The sequence below is a fragment of the Antechinus flavipes genome, chromosome 2 (assembly GCF_016432865.1).
Source record: "Antechinus flavipes isolate AdamAnt ecotype Samford, QLD, Australia chromosome 2, AdamAnt_v2, whole genome shotgun sequence".
Taxonomy (NCBI): domain Eukaryota; kingdom Metazoa; phylum Chordata; class Mammalia; order Dasyuromorphia; family Dasyuridae; genus Antechinus; species Antechinus flavipes.
Genome location: NC_067399.1, coordinates 407,210,114 through 407,237,744, shown reverse-complemented (window position 1 = coordinate 407,237,744; position 27,631 = coordinate 407,210,114). Strand labels below are relative to the sequence as shown.

Genomic DNA, 27,631 nt, shown 5'->3' with positions numbered 1-27,631 from the left:
ATACAATATGTCTGAGGTGGAAAAGCTCTGAAAAGTAATCTACTCCAAACCACTCATTTTTTAGATGTGGCCCAGGATGGCAAAATAATTTAGTCAAGTTCACACAGCTAGTGGCAGAACCAAGTTTCCTCCTTAGCCAGACAGCATAGAAACTTTTGCCATGAAAATCTAATGTGAATCAATCTCTCAGGATAGAATGGACGGAGAAGCAGGCTATCTGATTTATAAATAATTCCTGGTTGTTTTTTTATGAACTTTGGGACTTGAGATAGGTTCATTGTTTAACTTAGGTAATCCAATTCTCACTTAGAATGAACGTGAACTTTTCTTATCAAAGGATGGAAGCAGTCTAGCCCAATCAGTTTTCTTTCAACATCAAGTTCTAAAATGGTATCTCTCATTTCAATCTAAGTATTCAATCTACCAAGAAACGCTCAAGGAAGGGGAGTCACCTAGTTAGGGTCAGCCTTAGAGTCATGGAGACTTAGGCCCAGTTCCTGTCCCTGATACTCACTATCAGAAACTCTTAGTGCCCAGAAAACAACTCATGAGGACTAAATTACAGAAGAGTTGCTGAGTTGTCCTGGGGGAAGATATTTCTGCAGAGGGAATGTCGAAGAAATCACAAGATACAGATTTAAGACAAAACACTAAACATTAAGGACTCATGATCTGTGATTTCATTGGCATAGGAAACTCTCAGTAGAGATCAGTGTCTTTTCTGCAGTTTAGTCTTAGTTGCATAGACTTAGCAAGAAATTACACAGAGAAGATAAAAACACTGACAACTAATATCTGTCAAGCAAGATTTGAACTTACCTTCCTGCCCCAAGGCCAGATCTTTATCTTTTAAACCAGACTGTTAAAGAGTTCATGGACTAGGACCAAACCTTAAATCCAAATCACTCTGGCTCCCATTATTTGACCAATAATATATCCTAGCCTAGAACCACTTGGTACCTGTTTGGGCCCAGATTGGCTCAGAGTGAAAGTAAATAACAATTGTTTGTGTTTTGGCCAGAAACCCTAATGTTCTTCTCCTCCTAGATTTTTTTTTAACCCATTCTCTGACTCATTTCTTTACCTAGCCTGTTGCCTCAAACTAAAACCTATTAAAGACATGCTTAAAAAAGCCAAGACCAAGGTCCCCCACTCCAAAGGGGACAAGCAAACTAGGCACAAGCATACATTTTTCTCTTAAATAAAAAGAATCTTTTGTACTGACCTTCCTTTAGCTTCTTTTAGCCGTGTGACCTAAGGGGATACGGGAGTAGATAGGCTGTTGTGCAAAGCAGTCCCTTTCAAAATTTTGAACCTCCCTCTCAGCACTAACATCAAGGTTTCTGACCAAGAACAGATCTTCTCCACTGCCAAATATTAGCTGATCTCCTCAATTCTCTTTTGCCTGAAAGGGGCTGAAGGTGGGGCTCTGACTGCTCAGCTGATCATTGTTGTTTTTTTGATCCTGCCAAGTAGATCAGAATGCCACACCCATTCTCCCCACCCTTCCTTGCTCAGCCCTCTCTTCCACCACCTGGTCAGAGAAGAGCACCGAATGTGCTGCTATCTGAGTCTCAAAGAAGAAACCAGCCCAGATCAGCATTCGTAGTAGAATGGAGGATTAATAGGATTAAGAAGTACTGCAAGTGGCTCCCCATTCTGTTAACTAACTTGTTTAGCCGTTTCCTGTGTTGCTGTGAGGGTAGAGGGACCCTCTAATAATAGATTTGGGCAAGTGTGTATGTGTGTGAATGTTATACATTCATATATGTGAAAAGAGATACCAAGAGAGAGAGAAAGACAGAGGCAGAGACAAAAAGCAAGACAGAGAGAGAGAGAAGAGAGAAAGAGGACAGAGAAAGAGGACGGGGAAGAGGGAGAGGAAGGGGGGGGAGAGGAGGAGGAGAGAGAGAGAGAGAGAGAGAGAGAGAGAGAGAGAGAGAGAGAGAGAGAGAGAGAGAAGAGAGAGAGAGAGAGAATGAGAGAGAGAGAGAGAGAATGAGAGAGAGAGAGAGAGAGAGAGAGAGAGAGAGAGAGAGAGAGAGAGAGAGAGAAAATGAGGGGGGGGGAAGAAGGAGGGAGGGAGAAAGGGAGGAAGGAAGGAAGGAAGGAAAGTGTCACAGTACCAAAATTACTTGCTGGTAATCCCCAGTGATCCCCTCAGATCCTGCATTCACATTAACTACTGGCACCTTAGCAGTCCACCACAAAAACAAACAAACAAACAAACAAAAAAGGTTGTTCACCTAGAACATCTCTCAGATTGTTTTCTTTTCTAAATTTTCTGCTGTTGTGATTCTACATGCTTGTTGAGTCCACCACTAACCAAAATCAGGTTTATTGGTTTTAAAAAGGGTATCTTAAGGAGCAATTAGAGTTGTCAATTTGCCTCAATCTTGATAAGAATCTGAACATCTAGCTCTTTTTTTGTGGTCAGATATTAATTTATAACCTACTCTGATCATTCTAAGGTTTCTCCTACTTATATTTGAAGCTCCCTATCTCAAGTATCTCCCTACTCAAGTTCATCCTCTACACAGTTGCCAAATTGATACTCCTGAAACACAGATCTAACCATATCACTCTCCAATTGAAAAAATCTTCAATGATTTCCTATTAAATCTATAATAAAGTTTCTTAACACAGGAGGTCCACAGATATCCCAAAGAATCTTTGCATAGATTTCAAAAGGTCTTCAAGATGAGCTTCACAATTCAGTTATGTACCTGTCTTTTTCTTCTGCAGGTCCAATGCCCTTGAAAACTTTAGTAATCTGCTTAGGACTTTAAATACCCTGCCAAGATTGGTCTTAAGGACACAGTTTCTTTCGTAGCATATTAGAAAATGTCTACTCAATATTTATTTCTTAAACTTACTATAAGTATCAGTAATCTTTTAAGAGGCAGATCAAAAGTTCCTGATTTTAAAAATCATTATTTATTTTTAGCATTCTTTATGTTTTTTAAATTTTGAGTTCTGAATTCTCTGCCTGCCCTTCTCTCACTCATTGAAAAGATAAGAAATGTGATAATTACACATGTGAAATCATGCAAGACATGTTTACATATTAGTCAAGTTGCCAAAAAATAAAAAGCAAGAAAAATAAAGAAAGTGAAAAATTATTTCAATCTGCACTCAGAATCCATAAGTTCTCTCTTTGGAGATAGCATTTCTCATTGTTAGGCCTTTGAGACTATCTTGGATCATTGTATTGATCAGAATAGCTAAATCTTTCACATTGATCATCTTTATATTATTGCTATCACTGTGCACAATGTTCTGCTGGTTCTGCTTCACTTCACTTTGTATTCATTTATATAAATCTTCCGAGTTTTTTTCTGAAATCATCCTGCTCACCATTTCTTATAGTACAGTAGTACTCCCTCACAGTCATATACCACAACTTGTTCAGTCATTTACCAATTGAAATGCATCCCCTCAATTTCCAATTCTTTGTCATCACAAAAAGAGTTGCTATTAATATTTTTGTACATACATTTTTTTTTTTTTTTAGTATCTTTGAGGAAAAAGTCCTAGGAGTGGTATTGCTAGGTCAAAGGATATACACCATTTAATGGCCCTTTGGGCATAATTCCAAATTGTTTTCCAGAATGGTTGGACCAGTTTATAACTCTACCAACAGTGCATTAGTGTCCCGATATTCCCACATCCTCATCATCATTGATCATTTTCTTTTTCTGTTATTAAACTATACGTTCCTGAAGGTAGAGTCTATTCCTTTTTGCCTTTGTATGATATTCTCAGTATCTTGCATAATGCAAGTCCCTTGTTCAAAATAGTTACTTAAATGTTTGTTGGATAAAAGTGATTTCTGGGGAGAGTGCTATATGAAAGGCATCAGGCAGCAATTAAGGATGTTTGCAATTCTATCCCCTAATGTAAGAGGAGAAAGGGGAGCAAGAAAAGAGTCAGCCCGACTTTCCATAGTTTAGAGTGGTCTTCCTAGGCTCCACAAAGATGGAAGTGCAGTGCTGGGATGTTGACACATGTGCTGGTAAATGACTGCTCTGTGCACACAGCCTGGTTGTACGTGTTGTGAGAGATAAAAAATGGAATAGAAATGTGGTCTCTCTTTGAAGCACTGAAATTCTAGTGCTAAGACAATAGGATTTAAATTCAGTTTGAAAGAACATTTGTGGGATGTTTCCCTCAAAGACAGACACAAAGCTTACTTGAATGAAAAGACTGTCTTATTTATCTTTACATTCCCCACAATGCATTGCACTTGGTAAATGCTTGTTTGAAGGAATGCATGCATGCATGAATGAATGAATGATGGGGGGGGGGGGGGGGGGAGAAATGAATTTAAACTGTGTGCAGACCAGAGAGTAGCTATTAAATTTGTCTTTCTTCTCTGCCTTTCTCTAAGTTCCCTATAGGTTGAAAGCATTCAATTTGTTAAGGAGACAAGAGCCCTTTTCAGGAACAAGAAGATGCTACATTACTCACAGTATGTTATTTGAACCCCAATCCTGGATTTTGTTTCAAGTCAGTTATTGTTTCACTCACACCTACTTTTAGATGCTAGACTCATGAAAGTTGCCTAGTAGACAACAGGAATAACCAGAGGGTGATTGATTATAAAAACACCCCCTTCCCCCACTGGACTCCCTTTCCCTAAATCAGTAGGTTTTCTCTCAGGTATTTCTACAAAGTCATGTTTACTTTCCAGTTCCCTTGAACCCCAGCTTAATAGGTGTCAGCTTTTCAGAGCATTGCATAACAAGACTCCAAACCACCCCCACTTGAAACCAATCCCCAGGCAAAGGTAGATCCTCAAATCACCCCTAGCAATGATCCGCATCCAATCCTTGCTCTTAGCAGTTTCTGGCACCTGGGAACCAGCAATTGGATACCATTCCACACAGGTCCATTACAGAACTCTAAGTAATGGCTGAGGATGGAGAGTCAAATCTCTCAATTCTTCACATTTGGATAGGCGTCCCACAGGCACATACTGAATATATGTTGAAATATCTTTCTATACCCAAAAGCCATTTTAGAATTTCTGAATCAAAGTCCCTTTCAGTCCCTCAGTCGCTCGGTGGTACAAGCCACAATCCTCCTTTTTAGATCAACGTAGAGTATGCAATTAATAAATAGTCTCTTCAGGAATGGAAGGGCATCTGTCCAAATGGTTCTAACATTCAGGAATATTGTCAGCATCATTTCTATTTCGGTAGCATTTTTCTCCTAAGACTCTTTGCTTTACAGACATTATCTCATCCTTACAATTTCATAGAATAAGTAGGTAGCAAGTAAAACCAATTCCATTTTGGAAAGAACTGAAAACAGAGGTTCTGGGGCTGGCCTACGGTCACATAGCATGTTAATTACATAACTAGTGATGGGAAAATCCTGGGACCCCATATTACTACTCTATTCATTAGTCCTACACAAACAAAAGCCAAGGTTACTTTTTTTGCCTAGCACTTTTGTAAGTAGCAAAATGTTCTCTGAATCTCTCTTGTTGATTGCATAACATGGAGCATACAGGGGGGAAAATTCCTTCCTGACCTTCTGTTCTATGCTTTGAAATGTGAGATTTGCCTCAGCCTTTGCTTACATGGCTTTCTTCAGCTCTGGAATGTTTTCCTCCCCTCCTCTCTCTCTATTTAAATTTCAATCCCTCTTCCAAGATCTAGTTAAAATCTTACCTCTTCCATAAAAGTCATTCCTGATCCATGTTCCCTTTGCCATGTCTTCTCATTCAAGCCTCAGAGAAAACTAACTTCCTTATTTATTGAAGTTAGCTTCTCCAGGAACCCCCACAATGCTCCTATACAGCCCAAGCCAGAGATGAGCTCAGAAAAGATTCTGTGATTCAGACATTTTAGGTCACTAAAGGAAGCCTCAGCAGAGGTGGAAAACTGTGGCTATCAAAGAACCCATTTGCTCCACAGCTGACACTGGAAAAAGGAAAATAAAAGCTTCCCAGCAAAACTATTCTTGGGAGGAAGAAATCCACAGTAAATCAAACTGTAAGCATCCCTCTAGCACCTATATCTATAACCAAGTGAAGTTAGAATAAAATGAAAATGAAGAATAATCTTGAAGGAAAAAGTAGACACAAAGGGGCAATGTTTATCCCAATAGGATATATATTGTAAATTGGGGAAGGGAAGATGAAGTGTTGGGGAACAATACTATCAAAGAAAACAATGAGATTCAAATCCTGGCTCTCTTCTGTTTTCTAAAAGACCTGAGAAAAGTCACCTCACCTTACCTCATCTCACTTCTATGGTCTTAATTTTTCCTTATTTATAAAAAGAAGAGATAGACTGGATGATCTAAATATGTTATGTCCTTATAACTGATGATATCTGAGATTCTTTCTAACCTTAAATCCCATGATCCAGCTTTGTGTGTTAGTGCTAATAAGTAGTGAGGGTTTGGATGAATGGATCAGTGGATAGATGGGTGACTGGATGTACTACATGAAAGATCATAGCACTATTCCACATAGGAGTTAAAAGGGATTTTACAGGTCATCTACTCCATTCCTTCACTTTACAGTGTGGGAAACTGAGGTCCAGAGAGAAAAGTGAATGGTCAAAATCCCACAGGAAGTCAATAAAGTCAATCCTAGAACCTCTATCTGCTGACTCTTGCCAACCCAGGCCACAAGATTTCCTATTCTACCATTTAAAACCATCTGGGAAGAAAAAAACAGTCACAATTTTTTGGTAATATCTCCCTTAGTCACTGATTAACGGCATAGGCCCTGCAATTCAAAGTACAGTCCTCTAAAGAAAGTTCTGCTACTAAGAATGAAAGGGACTCATAACAGATTACATTTATATGGAACCCTATGGTTTATGATGTTTCTTATTCATAAGAATTTTTCAACCATGGGCCTAAATCATCTCTAGCTACTTCCAGTGGGAATGACCCTTGGTGTCAGGAGAAATTTGAAGTCAGACACTTAACTAGTTGTATGACACTGAGTGATTCGATTAAACTCTTTGTGCCTCAATTTCTTCATCTGAAAAATGAAGATAATAATAGCACTTCCTACAGTTATTATGAGGATCAAATGAGAATATAGAAAATAAAGTTGGGCTGGATGAGTTTTGCAAACCATCAAGCACCATATAAATGCTGATTGTTGTTATTTTAGTCCTAAATATTATGGTCGGATGAGTTAGGTGATATAAATATTATTGTCCCCATTTGAAAAAGAAAAAAAAATGAAGCTTTGAGAGGCCAACTGAACCCAAATTTCTTGATTCCAAAGCTAACATTTTCCCTACAACACAATTTAGATGAAACATGGAATCACAGAATCCCAATAAAGAATTCTAAAACTGAACAAGAATTCCCCTTATAATCTCCTCAAGTTGTTGTCTAGCCTCTATTTGGAGACCTTTGATGAGGGGAAAACCCCATCTCCTGAGATTGCCTATAACACCTCAGGACAGCTCTGATTGTTAAGAAAGTTTTATCTTTAGGTCAAATCTAAATCGGCCTTTTTTTCAACTCCTCCTCAAAGTTCCTAGTACCACCCTCTGGCCAAACAGAACCAGTAAAAGCCCTTCAAAGTATTGAATACAAAGAGGTGTCACAGTAGATAGATTGTGGAATCTGGAGTAAGAAAGACTTGAGTTCAAATGTAGCTTCATACACTTGCTAGCTATATAACCCTGGCCAAGTCACTTAATTTCTGTCTGCCTCAGTTTCCTCATTATGAAAAAGGGAGTAATAATAGAGGTTATTTCCCAGAATTTTTGTGGGAATCATATGATTAGATGATATTTATACAGTGCTTTGTATTGCTTTGTTATGGGAATTTATTTCCTTGTATAATTTAGGATTCAGAGACATTCCTCCTGCAAATTTTGGTTAAAAGGCTTTTTTTTTTTTTTAATAACCTCTCTTGAACAAGAGCTATCCCATAGGATATAAAAATTTACTTAAGGGTCTTAAGTATTTCTTGTAGCCAAAAGAAAAATTTCATGTCCCTGATTTCTTGGTAACAAATTCTCTTCCCCCTCAATCAGTCTATTTGTGAATCATCTAAATGTAGTTGAGTCTGTAACCTGACTTAGTTTACTTAGAGAGTTTGTTCAACAAAGTCTGTTACCTTCAGGAATGTATGAGATTAAGACTTTGTTCAACTTTTAAGACATTGAAGGGAGTATAAAATTACAGATCTACTTTCTATTTAACTTTTATGGCTATATGAGGAATATACAGGAATACAAAATGTAAAAGAATTACTTCTATCATTCTGATATAATTTTGCCTATGAGAAACCTTATTAGAATCCTAATAATTGTCCCAGTTTTCTCTGAAGTCTGAACCTAGGCTTGGGCATACTAATAAAAGCAAGGTTTTTACCCCCACAATTTCTGCATTATGGTAAATATATATTTGGCAGCAATTACCTACCATTTGAACTCAGAGGGGAGATATTTCTCCCATAAAAGCTTAAATCATTATATAAATGCTAGTTGTTATTATTAAAGCCTTTTTTCTCCAGGCTAAATAAACAACCTCAATTTCTAAGTGATGTTCAATCACCTCTGGTTTACCAGAGAATCTATAATCTTCATCTCCTCTGGATAGCCTCCATTTTATCAATATCATCCCCCAAATGTCCTTTCTAGAATTGAATCTGATCCTACAGATATCATCTGACCTCCTATTCCTAGACACCATGCCTCTCTTAATCTATCAATGGGGTGGCCTGATTCCTGGTGTTATTACATAAAAATAAAAGGTTAAATCACACTAAAAACAGAGATGTCTTCATGGTATCACCATTATGACTAAAATCACCAGTTTTAAGGCCACCTAGTGGAGTTCTCTGCAGCCAACAGTGGTCCCCGGAACACTCTTTGAGATTGTGCCAAATCTTCAAAGCTGGAGGTTGATAAATGTCAATTTGTGCCCTGTGCTAATTTTAGAAGAGCTGTTCCCAATGTTAATGAGCAGCCTGCTTTATTTCTTACCTAATTTTGCTTGCTGGTCAGTGTTAGGAACACAGGAAAAGTGTTCTATGGGAAATGGAGCCTCCCAATGAATGAGCGCAGTGGGGATATGAATTATTAAGAAGACACACTGTGTTCTGTATCTTCTCCCTCTTTTCCTTCACCTCGCCCCTTCCAGTCTTTTATTTTTTTTCTGTTCTTTTTCTTTCTTTGAGACAGTCTCTGGTCTTAAATGACTCCTCCACCCTAGAACCCAGCTTTATTTGATTTGTATTCAATCTTGACAATCAAGCAAACTTAACCTATGACATAGAACAAGTTTTTGCCCTTCTGCTTTCCAGCATGTATCATTCAGGAAGGCTTGGGTGCCTGTGGAGGCAATCAGAACTGGCCAGGAAATATAATGAAAGAGCTTAGAGAAGGGGAGAGCTTAAAGAAGGGGAAAGCTAATGCTGCCAGGCAGGAGTCTCAGTGTTCAGAGCTGGCCAATGGCACCAAGCTTTATAAGCAGTAACATTGCCCTATTTCCTTCTGCCTGAAAGCTAGGTCCTGTGCAGGATAGCAACAAGTAAAAATATCAAATTTTTGTGGGGAGAGATCAAATACAATCCATAACCTCATACAATTAGGTGCTGGGCACTTAGTAAAGTCTTTCCAAGGATGAAAATAAGTCTTGGCCCTCTCTCTGTCTCTCTTTCTCTGTCTCTCTCTGTCTCTCTGTCTCTGTCTCTCTCTCTCTCTCTCTGTCTCTCTCTTCCCCCTCCTCACCACACAGACTCCCTCAGTGGACTACTCTTCTAATGTTTCACCCTCACATCCACTTCTACACCACACCAAACCAACCTATTACTTTTATTACTATTTTACTATTGGAGTTTCATTTCTTTGGTTTAAAAATCTATCACAGAATCATAAGATTTAGAGCCAGATGGCGACTTAAATCACTTTAGTCTATCCCCACTCCACCCCCAGTTTTCCTGAGGCCCAGGTCATATGTTTCAGGTCATACAGCTTATAAATGACAGGGACAAATACCTCTGGAAGAAGTAATGGGCAGTTTTTTGTACATATCTGTCAAGCACACACATGTATTCAAGTGAAAGACTTTAGCAAAGACTTTTCAGAATAGAATTCAGAGGTCAGAAAAGTGACTGAGCACGAGGTCAGTAAATGCTGGCAGGTGGTGGAGGTGATTAGGAATAAAGAAAACAAACTGCCAACCATACACCATTTGGCCCAAGGATTATACGCTCTCTAGTACTTCCTATAAGTGATATTTCTAATTCTTTCTAGCCTCCCAAACTTTGATTGTCTTTGAATAACTTCCCAAGAACAAGTTCAGATCCACAGAGCTGAAGGGGCACACAGTTAGGAGGTAGTTAAGGGAAAGTGACACCAGTGTGTCCCAGACTGGGTTCCTCACTTGGGCGGAGGCTGCTATTTGCCGTAGAAAGTCACATAGCAGGGACTAAATAGTACCAGTAGATATGGTGTTAAAAAGTAGGTTAGAGAGGAAAAAGGCCTTTTTACTCCCTGGTTCTCAGTGCCACAATATAGGCCAAACCACTTTTGAGGAAAAGCTGATAAATTTTCAGCATTCTCCAGGTATTTGTGAGGACACTGACCCTACTTGAGGAAAATGAGTCTCCATGAAGTGAGCTGACTGGCCACAAGCACGCTCTGTTCATCGTTTCATTCACTTGATTCTGGCAGCCCACTCAATCTCTAATCACCTAGTTACATACATATAAACTTCTCCCTGAAAATTCAAGATATTTCTGCATAATATCCTCCTACATAGTGGCTCTGCACAATTCAACATCATATATGTGTGCATGCCCACACATATGTATGTATATATGTAAATGTATGTAGAGAGAGAGAGAGAGAGAGCGCCATAGATATATGTACTCATTCAGAGATCCAAAAGAAAAGAAAAAAAGTGGTTTTAAGAGCATTGATAGATAAGGGCATGATATCCTATGTAAACAGAGAAAGGAAAAAAAAGGAAGGAAGGAAGGAAGGAAGTAAGGAAGGAACGAAGGAAGGAAGGAAGGAAGGAAGGAAGGAAGTTTTTCCAGCGACCTATTCCAATTTGCAACCAGCTTTACTCACAGAGATTGTTGTCTATTCTTCACTCTCAAAGAGGACCATGATATCTGGGAGGTGATGCCATGACATGCAAGTGAATTGGACTTAAGTGAGAGAAAGCTGTGCAAGGTCACCTGCCTCATTTTCCCCTCCAGAGCCATCTGGATCCAGTGGCCAGGTATAGATCAGGACGACTGGAAATGGCCTGGATGCACTGGGAGATCTTGGCCTTTTTAAGCCAAGGTTTTCAACAGGTCTCAGTTTGACTGAGACCTCATTGACAATGACAATAGTGGATATTTAGAAGGAATCAAACCTCAGCAAAAATAGCTGTTAAACACAGTATTACATGATACCTATTTTCTAGGTGTACTAAACAAAATACTCCCTGAGTGTCAAGGGGGAAATTCTTTGACCATAGGAGCAAAACTGAAGACATCATAGGAGTGGGGGATTGAGTTGGGTTTTAAAAGCATGGCTAAAAATTCAGCAATTAAAAAGAGAGACATTCCAAACAGAGGAAACAGCGTGAGAACCAAGGTGCTTCAGATTCACAGAGAGCTCAATTTGTCTCTGGAATTTGTCCTCTTTGGCTGGAGCACAGAATTCTCTCAGGGGAGAAATGTGAGATTAGAAAAGAAAGAGAAGATGGTTCGAGATTGGGGAAGGTCTTGAATGTTAGGTAGAAGATCTTGACCTTTATCACCAGGTAGTAAGAGCCTAATTTCCTAGATTTATTTTCCTACCCACCCCTTAAGGCCATTGACTGGGAGGAGCCAATGAACGCCTGACACCTTATGGTGACAGCAGTCTTCCTGTCTTAAGTCCCCGAGCTGTGACATTCTGTGGTTCTTTAGCTCTCTCCTGAATCCTCCCTGTGTCCCTTGCTCCTCCCAGAATCCCAGCTCAAGCTCCCACGTTCCCCTCAAATCCCGCAATTCATCATAAATCTAAGGGCCACCAATGGAAAGGGCAGAGGGAGGGGGACAGGGTGAGGGGGAAGGGCGGGTGTTGGATGGGGGGCGGCCCTGGACAGGAGCAGCAGCGGTGGTGGCGGCTGCGATGGCAGCAGAGGCGGCGGCTCCTGCTCTGCAGTAAACAAGGCGCGGGGATGCTGCCGTGCCGCCGCTGCAGGTGTCTCTAGGCATTGTGGGAGAGCCGCTTCCTCTCTCCCCTCTTCCTCCGGCCCTAGGGCCCGCACCTGCTACAGCCAGACCCCGTTATGCCCCTACCCTTGCTCCTCCGGGAGCCGGTGGGGACCGGCAGAGCCCGGACGCCTTCCTCCACACCCCCCCGCCCCCTCTCCGAAGAGGGGCCGCGTGCGCCCCGGCCCTTCTGGGATCGCCTGGGGCCCAGATGTGGCCACCCGGCTGAAAGGGAGGGAGGGGCTGGAGCCGGCGCTGGCCCCGACGGACATCAAAGGAGAGGGAGGGAGAATCGCGGGGCCAGGACCCGCAGGGCCCTGATATTCAGTCACCGAACTGAGCTCGGTGCGCCCCGCGACCGCTGTGCCCTGAGGATGATGGAAAAGGGATAGGGACTGCTGGGATGATCTTGCCTCTCTCTGACTCCAGCTGCCGATCCCCATTCCCATCTCCATCCCCATCCTTATTGATCCTTGCCCTGTTTTCGTTCTGAAGCCACGCACCCCCCGGGCTGCGCAGCCCTGGGCATCGCTTACCTGGTGTCCGCGGCGGGCGAGGTAGCCGCCGGCTCTGCGGCGGGTCCCGGGGAGGGGCCCACGGTTGCTGCGGGGGCCGGGGCCGGGGCCGGGGCCGGGGCCGGGGCTCAGGATGCTCTGGCTCCGGCTCCGCTCCGCCGGCTGCTCCGGGCCCCGCCTTCGCCCCCGCCCCCCTTCGCCTCCCCCTTCTCCTCCTCCTGCCTCAGCCGCCGCTGCCTCCAAATGTGTCACACAAAGAGCAGGAAATGGCCCCAGCAACCGTGTTCTTCCCCAAGTGGCCGCGATCCCCTCACCTGGACCCGGGCGGAAGGGCGGAAGGACTCTAAATCGTTCTCCCACCATCAGGCCAGGGCTCTGCCCGCTTCCCCAGGCGGGCCCTGGGGCCTGACAGAGCAGGAGGCGGGGACTGGGATGGGAATTGTGCACTGAAGTCTCTCTCGGAGAGGGGACCGCGCAGCGTTGGAGCAAAGGGAGGGGAAGGAGCGGGAGGAGAACAGCATCTGACTAGGTTCAAGTCCACATGCCTCAAGGACCCTTTTCTTCTGAATCCAGGCCCAAGTGCTCTATATTTTGAGCACAACTGCACCTATCAGATCCCTTTTAAAAGACTGGCAGCTTAAGAGGTCGTTGTGCACCCCATCCTCCCTTCATGAGCACAGGTCTCTTACTACTTTAATAGCTCTGATTCTGGCATTCAAGGCCCTCCACACTCTAATCCAACTCTACCGTTCGAGCCTGATACCATACTGTTCCAATATGTTCACTCTGTTTCAGTATTCTACATTGCCTCTTTATTATGACTGATCTCCATCCTTCCTATTTTTTTCCTATCTATTCCCATCTAACATCACCCAATTCCCAAGTCACCCCAATGCCTAAAATGAACATAGTGTGGTAGAAAGAACACTGGCTTTGGAGTAAGAGGACCTGGGTTCAAGTCCTACTTCAGCTGTTCACTATTTGACTGTCACTTAATCTTCCTGGACCACAATTTCCTCATTTGTAGAGTTAGTAGACCACTATTGAGTTTCCTTAGGGCTCTAGACTTATGATCCTTCCATATTTCCCTATGATGAAGTTTCTTCCTTCCAGGCTTAAATCATGTATCTTACCATAAAGCCTTACTTGGTTATCAAACCATTTCTGGTTGAATTCATTCAACCATTTAAGCATAAACCACTTTCTAATCCATATCTTGTCACCTTGTTCTTAAGAGAAGCAAGGCAGACTGTCAAATACTTTGTTAAAATGTTGTTATACTGTGTATTTCCACTCCCTAGCATAGGACCTTGCCTTGCATAGAGATGCTTAATAAAGGTTTTTTGAATTGGGGGGATTAATGGTAGTACTTTGTTTGAAGTTCATAATTCCTTCTTCATTCTGCAAAATGGGATTGTCCCATTCAACACTGGGACATAAACCATAGGATTATAGACTTATAGCTGAAAGGGACCTTAGAGATCATTTAGCTACCCAACTGCCTGGTTTTACAGTGGTGGAAACAGAAGTCTTTAGAAGTTGTATGACTTGCATAAGACTACACAGATAGTAAAAGCAGGATTAGAATACAGTTCAATTGAATCCTAATCCAGTCCTCTATCCATTACACCATGCTGTCATACTTTAATTGTTCTGATTCCTAAAAAATGTCCCTTGGTAAAGAGAAAAGAAGAAGATGCTATAGAAAGTGTTCAGGAGTCAGGAGCTCTATCCAGCCTTTATCTCACACTAACCCTTCCATCCCCCCTGGTTTCTTTGGCCTTTGGTCTTCTCTAAAAGACAAAGTTTATAGGTTATTTTTAAGGTTCCCTTCAGATTTAATGTCCTGAGAGTATGGATCCTTCAGTGCCTTCAAAGATATCATGAGATAAGGTATTCTCTTTCCTAAATATTTCATTTTTAAATAAAATAAATTTTGTTTTCTTTGGTTTTCAAATCATCTATATTTTCAGTGTCACTCATTATCTATCAGAGAATCATCCCCTTTAACAAAAAATAATTCTTCAAGAAGGGGAAATTTTTACCCAACATATTAAAAAAAACCTTGACAATGTATTCAGTTCTAAAAGTATATACCCTTGTCTCTATAAAGAGAAGTGTGTGTGTGTGTGTGTGTGTGTGTGTGTGTGTATTTAAATATTTCTTGAAAAAGCTAAGAAGGTTCCATAAATAGCCCAAAGTATAATAGACCATTTTTTTATATGGTACATTTGATCTCAGCTTATAAGAAATTAGCCAAAATTAGTTTACCTTGCCAAAGGGAACTGTACATTATTAAAGAAAATTTAAGTTAAGGGACTGATTATGTGTGGCTATGTCAGTTCTACAGCCAACTGTAGATTTTTCACTTTGCCCATCATTCTTTCATGACCCAGGGTTGTCTAATGCCACCTACTGGCCAGGTTCTCTGTTGGCCCCCAATGAGGTCTGAAGACCTTTAAGGCTTTGCAGGAAATAGGGGTGAGTGTGGGAGGATTTTTATTTATAGTGGAATGTGTGAATTTATGTGTACATTCAAAACCAAGGGTCATTGCTTCTTAGAATTTCTCTGATTCTATTTTGGGATGCCCTTAATTTATCATTACCAAGGTTTTATTATTGCTGATTGATTGAGGAGTAGCCTTCAAACTTTTTGATCAACCCAGCATTTTATCAAGTAAACATTACTATTTGTTGGCTTTTGTAACAACAGAAATGCAAATTCTCCCAGGGCTCACTATAAATAGTGCACAGTTTCCCAGAGGTCATAGGGTCATAGATTTTTTGCAAGAAGGAATTTTAGAGACCATTTAGAGACCAATCCCCTCATTTTATTAAAAGTAAATGTTTTATTGATGATCCTTTTATTTTTGGAAATACTAACCCCATTACCCAATACACTAAGCAATTCTAATAAAATATACAACATTCCTCACCTCCCCTCCAAGTGTTCTCCTTTGCTTTGTTGTAATCATTGTGTTTATTATTCTTTGGTTCTATTTAATTCACTCTAGCTCTTCAAGTACATCCTATTACTTTATATTTTTATGTCACAGTGAGCTTTGATAGGTGTACTCTTTGCCTCCAATTCTGCTACCACAAAGACTGTTGCCATGCTTATTTTGATATGTGTTGGACTTTGGTTCCTATCTTTGATCCTTTATTTTATGACTAAAGAACCTAAAATGCAGAGAGCTCTTTAGATCAGAAGTCTGAAACCAGAAAGGGTTCAAGAATTATCTACTTAGAGTTAGAAGGTACCTGAGAAACCATCTAATTCAGTCCTTTCACTTTACAGATAAAGCAACTCAGGCTCCTGGAACTTGGATAACTTTCCTGGGGTCACATAGCAGCAGAGTTGGAACTCAAACCTAGATCATTTTGCATTGGGTGAATTTCTAGCCTTAAAAGTTACTTAAAGAGTGAGCCGCTCACACGGACACCAATTTTTAAAATGATCCTTCTGATTTACCGGAAGAGCCCTTGTGGATCACAGATACTACAAGAATCATTGCCTTAGAGTGGCTTAACAAAATTTGTCACTTTAAAAGACAAAAGAGGTTAAGAATTCCAGTGTCATAGGTCCTCTTTGAAAATGAAGGGCAAACAACAAACAAAAACAACAAAAAAGTAGACTGATGAACAACTGAAGTAGTAAACAATTAATGAAAACAGGTAACAACAGAATCCATGGGAAATGTTTCCCTCCCCAGCATCCCTCAACACTTTTCACCAGAAAGTGTTATAGAGGAAAAAATGGATGATCTAGAGACATGGGTTCAGTATCACTTCTGCCACTTGCTAATGATGTAAGTGCTTTAATTTTCCTGACCCGCATTTATATAAAGGAAGAATTGGATTAGATGACATGAAAATAGGGAAAAGGATCTAAAAGGGCAAAAAATATTGTAGTAGCTCTTTTTGTGGTGGCAAAATATTGGAAATTGAGAGAATGCCCATCAGTTGGAGAATGTGGTCATTCAAGCTGTGTTATGTGAATGCAATGGAATACTATTGTGCAATAAGAAATGATGAACGGACAGATTTCAGAAAAACTTGGAAGGACTTGTATGAACTAATGCAGAGTGAAATGAATGGAATCAGGAAAACAGTGTACACAGAATCAGCAACATTGTATGATGATCAACTATGATTGACCCACTCTACTCAGAACACAATGATCCAAAACAAGTACAAAAGACTCACAAAGGAAAAAACTATCAATAACTAGATAAAGAACTGATGGACTAGGAATGCAGATAAAAGCATATATATATATATATATTTTACTTTAATCTTTCTCATTTTTTTCTTCTTTTGACCTGTTTCTTTTTTCACAACTGTAACTAATACAGAAATATATTTTGCATAATAGCACATATATAAACTAGATGAAACAGCCTACAATCTTTGGAACAGGGAAAGGAAAAACGAGCGGGAGGGGAGAAATAATTTGAAACTTAAAATCTTGTAAAAATGAATGCCAAAAATTTTCTTGAAACATAACCAGAGAAAATATAAAATACTAGTTTAAAAAAAGTTGACACAGTTTAATAGCTGGGACGGTACATGGTGATCATCTAGTCCTACAAAGTAATTTCTATATTTCTGAATTCTGAATTATGGAAAATGAAGTTGGGGAATTTAGCTATTTTTCATGTATTGTAAAAACCAATATGATGGTATCTATGTAAAGTCATCAATATAAGTGAAAATCACATTTTACAGCTGAAAGAGACCTAAAACACTATCTAGTCCAAGGCCCTACTTTTAAAATTTAGGAATCTCAAACCCAAAGAGCTTAATAGATTTGCTTATGATCACACAAGAAGTGAACAGCAAAAGTACTGAGTCCTTTGAATTTAGAGACAGATCTTTTTCCATTGCATTATTCCATTTCTAGATCGTCCATTTTTTCCTCTATAACACTTTCTGGTGAGAAGTGTTGAGGGATGCTGGGAAGGGAAACATTTCCCATGGATTCTTTTGTCACCTGTTTTCATTAATTGTTTATCTACTACTTCAGTTGTTCATCAGTCTACTTTTTTGTTGTTTTTGTTTGTTGTTTGCCCTTCATTCTCAAATTTTTCCATTGCATTGGAACCACAATTCCAGATGGGGTTTTCAGAAAGGTAAATCTTATTATTAGTAATCTTTTCTTTGGTGTGTGCTGGATTGGATTTAGGACTAAAAGTGAAAATACCTGCTTTTTAGTCTTGAGTTGCCACTAATTAGTTATGTAATGCTGGCAAGTCCTTTAAAACTTCTGAAGCTTAATTTTCTAAATTGTAAAAAGAGAATAGGATTCTTTCCCTTTTCTTCTCACAGATTCCCTGGCTTCCTTCAAAGCACCAGCTCAGATATTACCTCTTAAGGGGAAATACTTCCATACTCCCCTCAAGTGCTAGTGCTCTCTTCTCCTCCTGAAATATTTGTATATGTCTTATAGTTAGTTATCCATGTACATGTTGTATACCTCCTCCCCTAATAGAATGTAATCTACTTGAAGGCAGGAATTATTTTATCTCTGTTTTTTGTGTTCTCATGATCAAGTACAGTGCCTGAGATATCACAGGAGCTTTATAAATGCTTGCTGAATTAAATAATATCTACCCTTCCTGCCTTACAGGATTGGTAAGAAATAAGCATTGAAAAAATATGTATAGTACTGTTCCAGTATAAAAGATTATTAATTTTGTAGAGGAAGACATTTATGCAAGCTCTGCCCCAGAATTCAGGGCTATCCACAAGGTCATTTTTTGATACAGTAATATTTATAGGCTGGCTAGACCCAGAAAGGACTTACAGAAATCTTGGCCCTCAAAGAATTTCCATTATCATCACACACCTAGAATGTGCAATCCTTTAGGTTGGATGATGTATTGCTGTTTCTAGGATTCCAATTTTAAACGCTATTTCAGAAAGATTTTTTAAAAATGCAATGTGAGAAAGATGTGGAGGTGGTTGTGGAGGATGGCTTTGAATAAGAAATCAAGGATTTTTATTTTTTGGCCTTTCCTTTTCCTTTCTCTTTTTCCAACCTAAACTTACTTTTTCCAAATAACAACATTGGGATTTTCAGAGGCTGTTTCTAAAAGTACTCAAAAATGATAACCCTAAAAACCTGAATTTATTAGTGTTGTTACAGTATGTGTAGTATAATGGAAACCCAGATTAAAGACCCTAGTTTGAATCCTGTTTCTTCAGCGACCTAGCTATGTAATTATAGATAAATCTCCCTTCATTTATTTAAGCCAAAATAACCTCATCTGTAAAACAGTGATGAGACACAGCATAGGATATAGCATAGAGAGCTGTCTTCATTATCAGGACAATCTGAACTCAAGGTCTTGTCTCAGGTATATACTCTTGTTGTGTGACCCTGAATAAGTCATTTAACTTTCCAAAGTCCCAGAGAACTAAATTGCTTTAAAAAAAAAAAAATTCAAATCTGCTTTTGCAGAGGTAATTTCCTAATTGGAACTCCCTAAACAGAAATTACAAATTTGGACTCTCTCCCTCCCCTTCCTCGTCCCCCAAAATGGAAATAATTATAATTATAGCGTTATTATGCTATACTCCCTGACAGCTATGCGTATTGTAAACCTCAAAATACTGTGTAAATGTAACCATTCTTTTGTCTGAAGTCTGGCCTGGTTTTCCTGATCGCTACCCTGAGTGGAACGAGATTTGACATCTGATTGGCTGAGAAGCCCCTCAGGATAATATTGCAGAAGTTTCAGGGAAAGAGTTTGAGACAGGTGATTGAGAAAAGCAAGTAAGAAATTTTGAATGGTAGATTGGAGATTCTCTGATCACCCCTGCCCAGCCACAGATATGTGGGAAAGTTAGCATCTAGCATGTCCCTTGATTATCAGTATCTGCAACTGCTAAGACTTCTGAGAGGAGACTACTCCTGGTGAGATCATTCTTTTTTCCTCCAAAGCTAAGATCTTAACTCACTCCCAAAGAGCTCATCTACTCTCATGTAGACTTTTGTCTGCTCTAATTTGTGTATCTCCCCAACATCTGTTTGCTATTTATTTTGACAAAGAGGCTTTACCTGCTTTTTGTGATAGACTTTTATATAACTAATGTTTGATAGGAATGAGCTCAGTTAGCCGTGGTAAGCTAGATGTTACCTTCCCCTTGAGAATGATTTTTATTTTCCAGGAATTATACATTCTTCTGTTGAAATATTGATTCAGTGTCTTGATAATAATTTTTTTTTAAACCTAGCTGCATATGCATGAGATCTTAATTATAAATGGTTCCTTTGACTCTTGCAATCTATTTTTGAGGTTTTGCAGATATAATTAAGATAATCTCAGGGAATGAGCCTGTGATTTCATTTGTGTGGAGAAGTTCCAGGTGAGGAAACGCCCTCTACCTTATTAGTTTGTAGTTATTTTCTCAAGAGAAAATAAAGATTGTGTGGTCCTAGAGAATTGCCAGGGGCACTAAGGATTAAGTGACTTGCCCATGGTAAGAGAGAGAGTCAGGGTATGTTAGAGATGGGACTTAATCTAGGTCTTACTGCCTTCCAGGTTATCAATCTACAGTGGTATATCTCCTCCTTGGAAAGATAGTAATACATAATAAAATGTCTTCTGAAGGACCCTATGGTATCATGGAATGAGGGCTGTGGACTTGAGTTTTAGTTCCAGATTAGCCACGAATCCATACTTTATTGTGCCTTTTTGTGCCTCAGTTTCTTTTATTGTATGATGAAGATGTCAGATCAAGGATTCTTAAGCTAGGATCCAGGAGATCTGTAAACTTGGATGGGGAGGGGAATTTATTTATCACACTAATCTCTAACTGAAATTTAGCCTTTGCTTCCAACTCAACTGTCAAACTGATCTTTCTAAAGCTTAGGTCTGAACATGTCACTCTGCTATTAAAACCAAACAAACAAAAAACAAAACAACTTGTAGGGTTCCCTACTGCCTTCAGACCAAAACATCAATTTTTCTGTTTCTGTTTCTTTTTTTTTTTTTTTTTAAAGCTTTTCCTGACTGGACCCTTCCTACATTTCTGTCTTTCTCACCTCTTCACAAACTCTGTGATCATTTGGCACTGATCTCAGGTGTTACTGAAACAACTTTTCCTCTTTTCCTTCCTCCTTCCCTACCTTCCTTCCTTTCTCCTTTCTTAATCCCTCTTTTTCTACCTCCTTGCCTTCTTCCCTTCTTTCATTCCTCCCTTCTTTCTTTCCTCCTTTCTAATCTCAGCTAAAATTCCATCTTCTGAAAGAAGTAATTGAGCTTCATATTTAACTAACACATTTTCTATGAAATCTTTTCAGTCCCTTTCCCAGTTGTTAGGGATCTCTCCCCATCAGGTTTCCTTGTTTTACATTTATTTATATGTACTATTTGTATATCCCCATCCCTCCTCCTCCACCCCCATAAAAAGTAAGCCTCTTGAGGACAGAGATTGTTTTATATTTGTTTTGGTATCTTCAATGCTTAGATGAACTTAACAAATATTTGTTTAATTAAATTAGGATTCCCCTTTGCCTGTAAATTCATAGACATAAGATCTGCTGCCAATGATTCTTTTCCCATTCAAATGGTATGAGAGCTATTCAGCTCTCTGCTGAATACAATTCTGCTGAATTGTAACTGGTAATTTTGGTGCCCAGGGCAAGCAGTAAAATAGCATGCTTTCATAGGTTTGTAATTCCCAAAGTGAAAATACAATAAAAATCAAGACTGATTAAATTGAGCAGGAGATGAGATTTTAGGATTCCAATTCAGGGAGAAACCCTGGGATTACTGACTTTTATGGAGAGAGAAACTAGGACATTGGTTCCCCTACTTCTATGATGAAACAAAGCTCCAAGATAATCCTCCAGGGCAAAGATGAATAGATCCTGGCACATTGCCTGGCATTGGGAGGGAGAACCTGGGACATCATAAAAGCTACTGTTGGGTAGATGGGAGAAAGGAACAGAGAATATTCTGGGTAGAAGGTCACCTGGACTTTAGTAGCTTAGGGGAAACAACCTGGCAGTTTCCTAATTTGATTAATTGCTCTTGCTAAATAGGTGCTAATGTTAGTTACTTCAATATTGATAAACAGAGCAAGGCTATCTAAATGTAAGAATAACTTTGAAAATTGAACAATCTGTATAAGTTTGTGTGTCCTGTAAATTCTGGTGCATTAAAATCTCCACTGCCTTGTCCTAGTTATAGATCTACTGAATACAATTTATATTTGGTATGGTCAAAAGGTAGAGATTCTAGAATGGGATTAGAATCCAAGCTTTTTTGAATCAATGTCCAATCTTCTGTTCATTACACCGTACAGAATGATTAAAGGCCAGACCATAGCTGCCTTCAATGTAAAATAAACTAAATAAATAAAAACTTGGGGAAAATGCAGGCAAGAATGGAATGCATATTTTATATATGTTAATCAACAGGAGATATTTTTCTGAGATATAGGTTGGAACAGATGGTCATAGAAATTCTCCCAATTCTGATATTCTGAGATTCTATGGAGCATTCCTACATTTGAATGTGGTTATGGACTGTGTCACCTTGGCCCTATAAATTAACTTCTGTGACCTGCCTTCTCGCCTTCAGCCACCTCCATCGCCACTAAAAAGAAGTATTTGGTTATTTTACACAGTGAAAAGGGCTTAATTAACTTTTAGCCTTTATTGGAGATATAAGTTGTTCACCATTAGGGTTGTTCAGTTGTTTTTCACTTTTTGTGACTCTATTTGGGATTTTCTTGGCAAAAATATTGGAGTGGTTTGCCATTTCCTTCTCCAGTTCATTTGACAGACAAGGAAACTGAGGCAAACAGGGGTAAGTGACTTGCCTAGAATCATGTAGCTAGGAAGAGTCTGAGGTCAGTTTGAATTTAGGTCCTCTGGGCTTAGCGATCTATCTACTACATCACCTAATTACCCATTAGGCTGAAACCAAGGTGTTTTGTATCCATTAAAAACCTTAAATCTTGAAGGGTTTTTTGTCAAGAATATAAGGAAGGTGTGTATGAGTGACAACCCTGCTCCCCATTGCCTGAAACCCAGGTATAATACATTTCATTTCTCCCCTAGGGTTCTTCAGCAGTCTGAAGAGACTTGGGGGAGGGTGACTGATTTCTGCCATTGTTATCCCCACCAACTATGTTCCCTCAGTTTTAGGAGTCCCATGCAACCCAGTTCTATTTAATTACATTACATAATAGATTTTAGAAACAAATACTTATTTCAAAGGTCTAGCAAGAACAAACCAAATATTTCCTAACTCTAAACAAAGATGGGAGCAAAACCCATCTTTATACCATTTCAGTCTCTGAGGAGAGGAAAGGGATCAGATTCACAGTTTCTATATAGAATTTGTCTCACCAAGTTCCAAGTCCAAAGTCCTCCTGGGCTGGGTCCCAACATCCTAACTTTTTAGGTTTTTCCTGCTGGGTAGGCAACAACATCTATCCTGGAATTCTGGTTCTAATGTCATCATTAGATTCCATCTCTGGATCTTACAGCAAAGCCCCAAATCTAATTCTTAGGGCCAGCAGAACTAAAAAGGAGAAGGATGGTTCAGTACATAGCGACCATGTTTGGGGGGGACAAGACCTTCAACCCCATGTACACTGAGAGAAAAAGAGAGACAGAGACAGAGAGTCTGGTAGTTTTATAGACTCTACCTCTTCCAGCTACCCACAATCAATGGAAAGAAATCTCTCCACCTTGTGGTAAGGTAACATGTGATGTCCTCAACCAGAAGCATCAGATCTTTGCCATCCCCAACATGGTGCCCCTGTCTTGGATCATTTTACACAGCAAAACCTCATTACAAGCGCATTAGGGGCTCCCCATTGCTGCTTATACTAGCATTTTACAAAAAGATAGAATAATTAAACAATAGATCTTAGAATATATTTAGAACAGTCTTTGATAATGTAATAGAGTAAAGTGATTTGCTCAGGGTCACACAGCTACTAAGTGTCTGAGGCACTGCAGTGCTGTCTAGCTGCTTCAGACTATGTTCCCTGTTCACCTCCATTTTAAAGTTTAAAAGGCAGCTTGGTAAATAGAAAAAGTCCAGGATTTTGGAACTTTCAGACTCAAATTCTGTGGTTCTGACCAGACTGCTTCCTGCTCATGTTTTTTTAACTGATTTTTTTTTCTTGATGGGATTATGGTTGTTACTCATCGCCCTGTGCTATATTAACCTAGAGAGCCCTATAAAGAAGCCCTTAGGCCTCAAAGTTCATTGAGGACATGTATAAATGGATTTATTGTGCGTTCTTCCTCTGTGGTAAGTGTGTTTCAATATCAGGAGACTCAACCAGTTTGCCTGTGGCCCTCTAGGAGAGAGCCACTGCAGGCTAAAACCAAATGTCAGTCTTTGCCTTTGGTACAAAGGTATGGTGTCTTGATCTTGGGAGGTTGTCCCAAGGCCAACGTACTCTGCCTTTTGTAGCCCACAGCTGGCTTATGGTGTTCAGCATTTGGAACCACATTTTGAGACAACCCCTGATTTAGCTGTAACATCCAGTGAAGGAGAATGAGAGAGATAATCAGCTGAAGGATGGAAAAAAGACTTAAGTAATCCTTCCAAATTTCTGTGTCTCCGATCCAGTCAAGCCTATGGACCCTTTCTCAGAACAATGTTTTTAATTTCATAAAATAAAACACGTAGAATTGCAAAGAAAACCAATTATATTAAAATATAGCTATCTTTGTTTTTTAAGTTTCCATCAGGTTAAGAAGGTCTGATTTAAGGGGACATGACAGCTGTGCTCCAGTCTTTGATGAACTAGCATATGGAAGAGGGATTATTACCCTTGCTCTGTTTAGTTCCAAAGAATAAAACTAAGAACTTTGAGGAGAGATTGCAAAGAGGCAGATTGAGGTTTAATTGCAGGAAAATACTGAAATCCAAGCTGTACAAAAGCAAAATAAGCAACCTCAGGAAGCTCAGGTTCCCCCCTCATTAGTTGTCTTCAAGCAGTGTTTGACCGCGGCCTATTTTTGCCTTTCTTTGTAATCCTGGTATTTAGCACTCTTCCTGTAACACAGTGAGTCCTTAATGAATGTTTGTTGATTGATTGATTTACTTATTGAGAATGTTGTGGAGGGAATTCTTGTTCAGCTCTAGGTTGGACTAGATGACCTTGAAGTCCTTTTGTGGGGATTAAAATTATCCCATCTACAATAAGAGAGATTGGGGCAGAGCTGAGCCAGTGGCACTTTATTAAAGGGTCCATGGTCTCCCTTAATGAAATGGACTTCCGATCTTTTTCATAATCTGAGGTGCTTCCTCCTTCCAGGCCACTATTTAAGGTTAGATGTCCTCTCATTCTGGAACAGCTATATAAAATGCAGAATTTAAAAAAAAAAAAAAAAAAAAAAAAAAGCTCAGTGGGTAGAGTGTGGAGCCTGGAGTCCAGAAGACTGAAGTATGAATGCAACTTCAATCATTTAACTTCTGTCTACCTCAGTTTCCTTATCTGTAAAATGGGGATAATAATAGTACTTAAATTCCAGGATTGTTGTGAGAATAAAATGAGATCAAATTTGCAAAGAGCTTTGCAAACTTTAAAGCATTATATTAAAGCTACTTAAGGTTATTATTATTATTATTATTGTTTTGTTCCACACCAGATCATTTGTTCTCCCAGATCATTCATCAAGAATCCAGATGAGAAAGATGGACAGAAGCAGCTGCACCCAGAGAAAGAACACTGGGAAATGAATATAAACTGCTTGCATTTTTGTTTTTCTTCCTGGGTTATTTATACCTTCTGAATTCAATTCTCCCTGTGCAACAAGAAAACTGCTTGGTTCTGCACACATATATTGTATCTAGGATATACTGCAACCCATTCAACATGTAAAGGACTCTTGCCATCTGGGGGAAGGGGTGGAGGGAGGGAGGGGAAAAATCGGAACAGAAGTGAATGCAAGGGATAATGCTGTAAAAAATTACCCTGGCATGCGTTCTATCAATAAAAAGTTATTAAAAAATTAAAAAAAAAAAAGAATCCAGATGAGAAATATATGACCAGGTAAATTGTAGGTACACTATCATACTAGATTTTAGGCATTTCCACAGAATTCCTATGCTAGAAATTCTCTTTCTTCTCACTCTTCTTGGTTTCTTTGATACTCCCAGATACAATCATACTTTCTGCAGGAAGGTTTTCCTCATCCCACTTAATTCTTGTCCCCTCCCTCTGTTAATTATCTCCAATTTGCATGCTGTCCCTCCCATCATTGATCTCCTAGAGAGCAAATACTTTTTTTTGGTTTTGTTTTGTTTTGTTTTGGCCTTTCTTTGTATCTATTCCCAGAAGTTAGCACAGCCGCCTGGCACATAGTAAGTGCTTAATAAGTGTTTATTGACTGAATTACTAGAGAATCAGTGTGATTTAGTAGCAACTGTAGAATTTGAAGAAAGTAGGGAGGTAAGTTAAAATTCTGCCTCTAAATGTTTTTAGTAATAAAATCACTTAACGTCTTTGAGACTCAGTTTCTTCATCTGTAAAATAAGAATAATATCTGAAGTTCCTACTTCACAAGGTTGTCATGAAGATCAAATGAGATAAAGTATCTGCATGTATACCAGCTATTATTATTACAACATGTGTGGAAAGCAGATGCTTTCTCACCCACAGCTAATGGTCTTCTGGTTAATTAAGTGTCTCCGATGGAGTAGTAACTTATTAGTGGCTCAAGTTGTTTCTTTCAATGTGAGTCTCTAAAGTCCTTTCCCGCTCATCTTCTAGGCAGCTGAATTGCAAAGCTATATTGAAAACCTTTTCCTTTCCCTCTCTGGCACAGTCTGCAAACTATGGCTCAAAGGTCAAATCCAGGCCAATATGCTAAGAATATTTTTTACATTTTAAAATATAATGAAACTTTTTTTTTAAAAAAAAGGAAAAATCATTCATAGCTTACTGCTTCACTACTTACCTTGGCTCTTTAGACTCAATTTTGTTCTAGATCATTAAGTACTCAGAAGTTAATATTACAATAATAATTGGCGGTCATTTGCCAAGCACCTACTATGTGTCAGGCATTGTGAATGATTCTGGGGATACAAAAACACAAGTAAAAAAAAGTCCCTGAATTTAAGGAGTTTACCATCTGTCTGAAGAAAATAATACACATATATACAGATATATTTAAAACCTATACAAAATTATTGTGGTTGTTGTTGTTCATCCTTCATTTTAAAGATCACTGACAATACAGGGCAATATCTTGAGATACCATCACATGAATTGGATTTAAGAGAGGCAGAGTCTCACAAAGTTGTTAAGCTTCACTGTTTCTTCCAGAATCATCAACGTCCAGAGACAAGACAAAAAATCTTGACCAGGATGCAATGGATGACCTTGACAGCTTTAATTACTGACTAAGCTTTAGGGCTCAACAGTGCTTGCTTCAACCTTCATGGTCATTGGAATAAATCGTTCTCTTTGGCCATTCTGCCCCTGGTGAAGCATTCACATGCTCCTAACTCATGCAGGGTTTCAGGTCTATTGCTTGCCCTTGACTTGGTTTAGCTCAGGTGATTTGGGGATGGCACCAATAGCTTGGGGAGAAGGATAATGAGCATCAGAAAAGAATTTAGTCTTGAATAAAACTTTTCTGACAAGATGAATCCCAATGTTGAAATGGACTCCAGAAGGCACCTCATCCAACCTGAACTCAAAACAAGAAGCTTATGATTTCCCCATAAGAGGACATTCAGCTTTTTACTTACGGTCTTCAAGTGATGGAGAACTTGCTATTGCCTGATGAAATCCATTTCACTCTTAATTGTTAGGAATGTTTTCATTATGTTGGAAATATAATGTACTTTGGAAATTAATGTCATTTAATGGGCACACATTACCTTCTAAAGTTAAGATGACCAGTTTAACCCTCTTTAACATGTTCTTTGAAAACTTT

The 27,631-nt window shown here is 39.3% G+C and overlaps 1 protein-coding gene across 1 annotated transcript in view; it reads right to left on the bottom strand.

Annotated features, from left to right (window-relative positions):
• CYFIP2 (cytoplasmic FMR1 interacting protein 2) overlaps positions 1–12,876 on the bottom strand; it is a 143,228-nt gene extending 130,352 nt beyond the window's left edge. The window contains exon 1 of the mRNA XM_051978795.1: positions 12,727–12,876. The gene's annotated coding sequence lies outside the window, so the exon portion shown is untranslated. The remainder of the gene's footprint in view (positions 1–12,726) is intronic.
• Positions 12,877–27,631: the final 14,755 nt, after the last annotated feature.